This window comes from Bombus fervidus, chromosome 10 (assembly GCF_041682495.2).
Source record: "Bombus fervidus isolate BK054 chromosome 10, iyBomFerv1, whole genome shotgun sequence".
NCBI classification, from domain to species: Eukaryota; Metazoa; Arthropoda; class Insecta; order Hymenoptera; family Apidae; genus Bombus; species Bombus fervidus.
In genome coordinates, this window is record NC_091526.1 from 13,607,822 (window position 1) to 13,617,594 (window position 9,773).

The following is a 9,773-nucleotide window of genomic DNA, read 5'->3' on the forward strand; positions in this document are numbered from 1 at the left end:
AACCGAGACGAAGTGCCATGACGCGAGACACAGTAGGGAGGGGGAGATAGAAGGATAAAAGAGGAGGACCGGTTCGAGAGAAATACCGGCGGAGAGGATGAGGAAGGGGTTGTTGGCAATCAATGCTCCTCATAAGAAAAGCTCACCCTCTCTTATGGGATCAACCCTCCCCTGGCGAGGTCCGCACCGAAAGAAAGGAGAAGAGGGGCGGAAAAGGAGGACGGAGACCTCCTACGTGGCATAGAAAAAGAGGAACCGAACGGAATCTATTTCGGGTAAAACGAGAGAAACTAATGCGATAGAGGGAGGGAGAGAAAAGAGACAGACAGCCGGACAGAGAGAAGAAACGAAGGAACAAGGCGAAAGAGGGGAAGGTCTGTCCAGAACGGAAAGAGACGCGCAAAGAGGAATTGCCGCGAGAGGAAAGAAGATGGTTACTGTTCGCGGGACGAGGATAGAGAGGATAGCCAGAGGGAGAGGGATAAAACGATACGAGGGGGTTGTTCCTGGCTCGACCAACCAGAGACAAGACGCCATTGATCGGCACGTGGCTCGGGGGTTGGTTCAACGGATTCCGGCAGGGTGGAGGATAGTAACTTCTGCTTCTGCTCGTAACCGTGGCGTGGTGGTGGCAGCGACTCGCAAGAAAGTGGAGGTGGAGAAGAGGTCGTTGCCGATGGTGGGAGTACAGACGTATTCTGCACACTCCGTTACACTTACTGGTAAACCGTATTAATCAACGACATCATGGTTTATCCCCCATTCCTCCCCACTCTTTGGCATCCATCTACCTCAAGCTACTCTATCCTCCGGCTCCGCGGGCTCCATCGCGATCTATGTAGGAAAACGTGTGCACCGACGTTGCCTTACTCCAGCACCCGCTCCGCCGGATACGGATGCGGTGGATGAACGGGGTGGGTGACTGGAGGGCGCGGAGCTGGAAGACTGATAGCGGACCGAGTCAGGGAACAGGCGTAAAGACGCGTATGCGAGGGAAATACCGAACGAGCGGCTAAGAAAAGCGAAGGAAAAGAGGCTGCACGGGGAAAAAGAGTGAATTGATTGTAAGGAACGGGGCGCGCTCGGGGGTGAAAAAGGAGGGGAATGAAAAGAAGCACGAGAAAACGGGAAACGATACGGTGGAACGAGCTTGAAACAAGCTTTAACGGAAAACGTGGATGCAGGGAAAGTTTAAAAAGTTTAACGGGGCTAACGAATACGTTCGACGATGAATTTCTGAAATTACGTAAAAAGCGAGTGACGAAGATGAAGATTATCGCCATAGAAAGAGTTTGATTTTACACGATTTACGAATACTATATAATATAGGAAAGAAAAATCAAAGATTTCGAAAATGTTTCTCAATGTACTCGGTGTATAGAAGATATATATGTATTTTGATACGGAGAATGGAAGGGTGGCGAGAAATAAATGGGATAGCAAGGACGAAAGTTGACGAACGTAAAATAAGTATGGCAACAAAAAGCAAAGTATCGAAAATAAGAGAATCGGAGAAAAAGAGGAAGAGATAGTTTTCGCGTGAATTGCAGGAAGAAAGAGATGGAAAAAGAGAACAGAAGCGAGGCGCCAGGTCACTTTGGGGGAAGAGATCGACGCTTAACAATGTCTCTCGATACCCATTACGTGGCTAGCTGGGATTCAACGAGCCACTACTACCACCCCTATCAGCGTATATAGTAGAAGGAAGATCCGATTGATTCTCTACCTCTAGCCCCTTCTATCGTAACTTTAAACGCGGCTCACACAATCAATTTTCTAAGTACATAATTCTCCTGTTTCTCTTATTTCGGATCGAACGATAATACTATATACGACAAATCGATATTATCGTGTACGTTGAGCTTGTTGAACGGTCTCAACCAGATCTTCAACCAGTTATGTTTTACAATTTTCCCGGAATCCTCCGTATTTGTTTAAAATCAAATATGATTTTACGCTGAGAGCTTCGGGAATGGAGAACTTCCGAGAATTTGAATATGAAAAAATTACAATGAACAGAAGAGAGACGCTTACTCGATTGTTGGATTTTTATATGAGAGAAAAAAAAACACACGCTAAGTACACGAGTCATTTCTGTACGAAATTACTTCGGTGTCTGCTTTCGATAGCACAGCGAATTCGTTTCTTCCTCTTGTATAAAATTATGATTCAAAATGTATATCTTGTAAAAATTTTGAAAACCCAACCACCGTGATCCAAACGCATATCTACGCTGTACGATTCGCAACGAAACAACGCATCCTCCATTCTCGACATGGAAATCGGATTAAAATAGCGTGTCTTCTAATACAACTTGCGTCCCGTAAAATCCCGTACGAGGGAATCTGTCAATCGCGATAACGAGTTCCTGCGGAAGCGTTTCGCGCTACTCAATTTCTTCCCGTTCCAGTCTTTATCCCTCACGATCTTGTCACGTCTGAGTTCGGCGTTTCGACGGCAATTATTCCAGCCACGACGTTTATATTAATCACGATCCAGAGAGGGGCGTTAGACGATCAACTTGCGAATCAGGACGTGGTAACTGATTTTATAGAGCATCGGAAGGATCCTGGCAGAATCGCGGAGGTCGAACTGGCGCGGTGGCCTGATGTCGGTAGACAGTGATTAATACGGTCAACGTCGTCTGGTATCTTCTTCCCTAACTGGAAGAGGAGCTAGGCTCGTCTGCGTAGGAAGGGGATGTGCTCGCGAAACAACGTTTTCGACCGAGCTGCCGGTGCTCTCGAGAGCGTACTCCGTGGTAAAAGGTTTTACGAAATTCATTGTCAGACAATTTGCATGTCAAAGCCGTTCGAGAGCACGCTCTACGACCTACCAGCCGGCGGGGGAGAAGCGTCTGTCTCTGCTCCTCCTTGCTGCACCACGTCGGCTAACCGACCCTCTATGGCCTACAGATCATGGAATTACGAAAAAATGAGGCCACTTTGTGGCCAACGCACCGATCCAACCTACGCGATTGTTTATCGAGGGGATTATCGTCGAGGCTCGAAAGGAATGCTCCACGATGCTCGCGTTTCGAGCGGTTAATCGAGCTTGATGGGATGCTATGTTCAGTTTGCGTTGGACGAAACCAAGTACCTCTTGATCACGAACGTACGATGACATTTGGAAATTCTAAAAGAACGTTCCTTAGAACTTTTCAATTAGTAGTAATTTAATAACATCCAAAAAAGGAGACAATTGAATTTTGAACTAGAAACCCGATTAAGTTCTTGGCGGCACTTCTCTCTCTCTCTCTCTCTCGCTCTCTCTCTCTCTCTCTCTCTCTCTCTCTCTCTCTCTCTCTCTCTCTCTCTCTCTCTCTCTCTCTCTCTCTCTCTCTCTCGCTTGAGAACGATGGAATTTTGTATATTTCGTACTATTAGATATTGCGTAATACATATTAAAAGGATAAATTTTATGCCTAGACAAGAGCAACGAAAAATAAACGATCGTTAGAGAAATTTCGCGTTAAAAAAAGGAAGAAGAGCGAATAGGTAGCGCTTTATGCCGCTTCGTTAATTTAAATAAAAAATTGCTTGCAAGCATTATTCTCTCTCGTATTTACCGTGTTTCCATTTTCGACGAGAAAATCGTTTTTCCGGAAAATCGAACGGCAATTTCTTGCTGAATTATGAATTGCGATTTTGTATAAAAGCGGCATTACAACGGTAGAGAGAAGGGCGTTGTAATCGAATCACTTTATACAGGGAAATGAGGATACTTTACGGGGGGTTCGCGCTCGTCAAAATAAAACAATCGCTTCTGTGCCCCAAGAAAATGCAACCTTCGTTTTAGAGGCTGAGTTTTACGCGAGCTGACGATTACTATCCCCGTTGCAATTTCTTGGGTTCTTCAAATAGAATCGATCGACGTATCAATATACAATTACCGAGGCTTAACGTTTCGAGGATTTCTAATGTTTCATATACAAGTCATTGCCCAGCGTTTAACAATTTCTTAACACAATTTTTCTACACTTGCGTAGAAAAAAAGCAACTACTGCGTACATTACCGATACCAATCTATTATATAATATCTACATGCACACGATATTTCTTCGTTTTCGTTGATATACGATGGCGTATCGCTAACGTAGATGAAAATTCTTTAAAATTCAAGCGCCGCAAAGTGTATCGAGAATAAAAGGGCTGTGCGCGTATAATTTCGGGACAGGGTATCGTATATATTTTACCGAAGCGAAGGGTGAAAGTTGCGCCGGACAAAGGGCGAGGGCGTAGAAGGCGAACGAAGAAACGACCGCCTGGATCTCCGGTGTAACGCCTTATAAAGAGTAAGGCCACGGCACGAGGGCGGGAGGAGAATTTATCGTGGTTGTCTGGCGGAGCTAAGGGGATCAGCGGCCGCAATGATTTTCAATTTTCAAATCCACTTCCCGTCTGTTCTCCTTCGTTCTTCTTCCTATCGGGATATCGAATCGGCGTATTTCGTATACAGACGGTTCCTAAGTTTTCGCGAAGACGTACAAGACACGGCCGGATACACGTTGCACTTTGAATCTATTTCAACTACGTTTGTGTTCGCTTTCGTGTACGAATATGTATACCTAAATAAACATTTACATGCACAAGAAGAAACTGGTAATTTTCATTTCTTTTTCCTTGATTGAAAATCCTTTCTTAAAGATTTCAAAATAAAGCTACGATTACAAGATATCCTGAATATTCGTTTTAATTATTTGCAGATAACGCGTATGTGCCAACGTGTTTCCAAGAGACTTGTTCCGTCCGCATCGTCGCGCTGGAAATGAATCCTAAAGCGTCATCAAGCCAAAGGGAAAGAAGAAAAAGCGAAATGGTCGTCCGTAAAATTGGATTGCACGGTTTGATTTTTCCTATTTTTTTTTTTTTTTTTTTTTTTTTTTATAGGCACGTGGTTGCAATACCACCGACATACCCTTTACCCCGAGAAAGCGGAAACGGAACTGGATGAAGCCAGTACCGCCGGCTCGAAGTTAACGAGGTTTTCCTCGGTTGGTAAATTTGCCGCGGATTGGATCGCGCGAAAACACGCGCACTAACGTGGTTTCCAACGAGCCCCCTCGCCCCTTTCTATCCGTCCTCGTCCCTCGGCCGAACCATCCACCGGTGTCACCGACATTCTGCACTTTGATCATCGTGAATCGCCAATGATGCCTCGATGCTAAAATGCTGCTTCCGTAACGCGATTACCGCAGTCGACTCCACCGAATATTTTCCCCCCTTTTTTTCCTACTTTTTTTCTCTCCTCTTTTTTTTCTTTCTTTTTTCCAATTTTTTTTCTACATCCCTCCTTCTCCTCTTTAATGCAGGATACGCGGGAACTCTGGAAGCTCGCTCGCTCGCGAAACCTGCCCTCGATATATTCGATGCCGAAGCTCGTTACACTTTGATCGCAACCCACCCCGTCGGTTCGCGAGGACGAAAAAGGATTCGCCGCGGTTAAGCTTTCAGCGTGCGGTTCGCTCGTTAATCGAGTCTCGCAGGATCCGTTTTAGCGTCTCGCTTAATGCGACGACGAGGAATTCGCCTAACGTTTATTCTGCTTGGCAATTGCACTGGAATTGCCGTGTTTTGGATAAAACAGTGAAGATGCTTTTATCGTACACAGCAGAGAATCTTTTTAGATTGTTTCTACCGTAATTGTATATTTCGCGCGTGTATGTTTGTTGTTAATGGAACAATTGCTACCAACTATTCAGCCTCCAGGACGGTGCAACGATAAAAAATCAGTAAAAACGTAAACGCGCAATTCGTTTAAAATTCGACGTTTCGTTAGGTAGCTCGCGTTGTTGAAAAGCAAAATTAGAGTCCATTCAAATTGAATTAAAGTGGAAAAAGGATAAAATAAGAAGCGATACAGAAATTATCCCTATAGGGACGTAAATTCTACGTGTTATTCATAATTTCTCGAGCGTTATTATTTTATCGATACCGATACAACGTATCGCGTTGTAACGCAACAAAAATGGCTGGCCGGTATAAAAAGCGCTGGTGCGTAACAAAATCGAAGTAAAACCTTTCATAAGTTTTGATTTAAACTCTCATGGATAACTCATTCCGTAAACAACATTTTATACTTGACGTATTACTACCGTTTTATACGGGTGCGCGGAGCACTTTGATCAGCGCCGGATAGCTGATGGAAAAATGCAGGCTGCATAACTCGGTTATAGTTTGCGTACACGTCAGCAAACGTTTTTACGCATCCCCCTGTCTCGAATCGGTATACAGGGTGTCCCATAATGGGTGGTTTACTACAACGAATAAAAGAGTATCCTGCACGGAAATATCCATATAGAATCGAATAGATATCTTCGTATAGATAGATCAAGAATATGAGATGAAATTTTAGTCTACGAACCTGTTTCCCACGAAACCAATTCTATATCGATTTCAAAAATCCGATTATCGTATGAAATAAATATTAATATAGATACATTTTGTGAAAATTTACATTTCTTAATATTCGTATCACATTACATGTATATATATACATATATACATATATTTTTTTTTTTTTTGGACGAAAGCAATTTTGTATCGATTTCGACAAAATTCATTTTTATAACGTGTAAAGGTAGAAAAATTTCTATTCTGTAAAATAAATTTGGCCGTATACCTAACAACTGTACCGTTTATTACAAAACACCCTATGCATAGCGTGTATTAAATGTTACACCAAGTTTTATAGCAAAATGCTAACGCTCTATTTACCTATTTCAAATGGAATGAGTTAAAAAATTAATAACCCGAGGAAAAAAAGTTCGCCAAATTTTTTCGACAAATATAGCCGGCCAATTCGTAATTTGGCTGCATCGAACGAATGGCGCGTATAAAGCTCGATATTGGACGTTATATGTAACAGTAATCCTACTTTCATGTAGGAACGAAAAATTCATTAAATAAAATAATGCAATGCTCCTGAAAATGTTCCTAAAAAACGAAAATTAACGGAAACAAGTATGTTCGGTGACTAATTACTTTTTTTCATGAACGCCATCGAACACCACATTTTACGATGTGATCTAGTTTACAGTTCGCCACCCCCACTTTTCATTGTCTCTTTTATCCATCGTAATCCACCTCTATCAACCTTCCAATTCATCGCTGAGTTCTAACTTATAATTTCTAAAATACCGACTCACCCTTCTCCTTCCAACTTTTTGCGGAACCATACTACAAACAATTTGCAACTTAAAACCGGAAGCATCCTGTATAAACACGTACACATACATACGTATTATATCCTGTACGACGCGGCGGACTGTAGGCATCGGCAGGCGCAGCCAAGCGTCCGCCAATTATTCAGCAAATGTTATAATTGGCACATTCCATTACGCGTAATGGATCGCACTTAGCGGCTGCCGGTGTGATTGGGGCTCGAGAGCCGCGGAGAGAAACGCCGAGACGGGAACGAAACGGCTGGGACGTTCGAGGGAGCGAGAGGAGAGTAGGGAAGGAGGCGAGGCCAATCTCGATAATACGAGCGTAGCGAAGGATACGACCTGACGCGTGCGAGATACTCGAGGATAGCATGTATCTAAACATCACCTGGGTATTCCATGCCGGATTGCCACGGTTCAATCTCGATTCTCGATGACCGAGAATTTTCATACGTGTCGACGGTAAGCTGATAACTACACCGAAAATACGATAGAGGGAGTAGACGCCGATACAGGTGTGTAATTAGGCTGTTTCCTTGGGATACCGGTTAGATTAAACGTCGAGCAAGAGATTAACATGGCTGATTGTTTATTGGAGCGTTGATCGTAAATTACACCACCTCGGAATTTTCGCAATTTTTTAAAATATTAACTTCTTCTGGCCGGGGCCCCCAGGGTCGCAAAGCCTGTACGTATTAATGCTAGCACGCACTCTGCAGGAAGTTGCAATTAATTATGAATAAGCCTATGTAACGTTTGTGGCAAGGTGGCCACTATTAAATTCGACATTTGTAAAGAAAGCAATAATCGATGTAAATATAACAAATGAAATTGATAAAATTGACATAGTATCTCAAATAAAATATTATCAATAATAGATTTAGCGATTATCACTACTTGTCTTATCACTTTATCGCGACTAAATTATGTAAATTACTACATGTGGTATAGATGCATAATCGTGACATAAATAATATAATTAAATTTGTGTTATATAAAATGTTAACACGTATATACATAACGAGCATGTTTTCATCGAAGATTCATAGCGCAAATTCAATAGATGTGTCAATAACGATTTGGAGGTTATGTAATTTACAATATAACCAGTCGCATTCATAAATATATATATTCGCAAATACCAACAGTCGAGCGAATTATAATAACAATCGATTTAAAATGCACTGAACATTAAAAGTATTCACTTACCCGAAACTCAATGGAAGATAAAAGATAACCTGTTCTTGCGCAATATATCCATGCACCGATCGGTCCTTTATTCTGCGTTATAATTATGTAGATAAAATAACACACACAAAACACTCCATATCATTACGTATTAGGAATATTACGCTAAGATGTTTATAACATTTACTCTTAAATATGCAACGATTTCAGGAAAATATATACCGGTAACAATCACGCGTCAGAACGCCATTAAACTGGTTGAATCGATTCAAACAAAAGTCAATCGCGATAAGCGCGCGAAACATGTTTTCATTTGATTTATATTAGCCACAGTCAAGTAGATTAATAATGTTTAATAATTCGAAATAATGAAAATTTAAAAGTACTGACAATTTATCAAATACTATTAATTATTCGGTATTTAATTGGAAAGGACAATTGCTGAATCTATATATCATGTAATAAAAGTATATAAATGATGTAGTAACATATGGAAGACAACTAGGTAATAATTAAGTAATATTTAAGATAGAAATATTCGTTAAATAAATTTTTTCTTACTTACTCATTATCATCACTATATATATATAAAAGATTATTATGTTTTTACTATTAATACTATCGCTTTTTAAACTTTCAACATTCCTTGCGTTAGTTAAGTGTTATTATAAAGTTAAAAAGAAATCAAACGACAAATATAAAATATTAATTTTTTAAACGTAACGTACAATCGTACAGTGATCTTTCGTCTCAAAAAATACAATTCATACGAAATAAGTTTCAGCATTACACTTAATTATTTTATTTTCTTGCAACACGAACTTTTCATACACTGGAATTTTTTAATTTAATTTATTACTTCACTATGCTATTAATACTTTACTTTGCTATTAACATGTATCAACTGAATCAAAGGATGTAATAACTAATATGACTACAAACGATACATCGATAATCATTTCGTTTCATTTTCAATACCAAAATCTCTACTATGAAACAATTAAAAATCGAAAGCATCAATCCTGAAACAATGCATGAGCTACTGAAAATACAAATCAATACTCTTTCCTGGATTCGCAGTTGCAAAACTGCCGCAGTGGTAAACCAGCCAGCGCGCAATGTACCGTCAGGAATGATTTGTACTTGCACAAAGGCAGATCCCGGGCGCGCGAGAAATCTTCGGATATCATGTGGTTTCGCGCGATAAGCGTAGATTGGATAGCGGCTCGGTGGTCATCATTTACAAGCGGAAACAGTGATGCAAGAGCTGTGAACGCTGCTGGACGCCCGACGCCGCATGCGGCCCGTGACAATTATTAGGATGGCAATTAGTGGTCCGAACTCGCACGAAACACAATGGTGCCGCGATAGAAGTGGGAAATCTAGCCGAACGCCACGAAATAGACTCAGGTGCGCTCAC

The 9,773-nt window shown here is 41.3% G+C and overlaps 1 protein-coding gene across 1 annotated transcript in view; it reads right to left on the bottom strand.

The window, feature by feature from the left end:
• The window catches only part of For (cGMP-dependent protein kinase for), a 114,053-nt gene extending 105,553 nt beyond the window's left edge, over positions 1-8,500 (bottom strand). Inside the window, exon 1 of the mRNA XM_072011629.1 lies at positions 8,375-8,500. The gene's annotated coding sequence lies outside the window, so the exon portion shown is untranslated. The remainder of the gene's footprint in view (positions 1-8,374) is intronic.
• Positions 8,501-9,773: the final 1,273 nt, after the last annotated feature.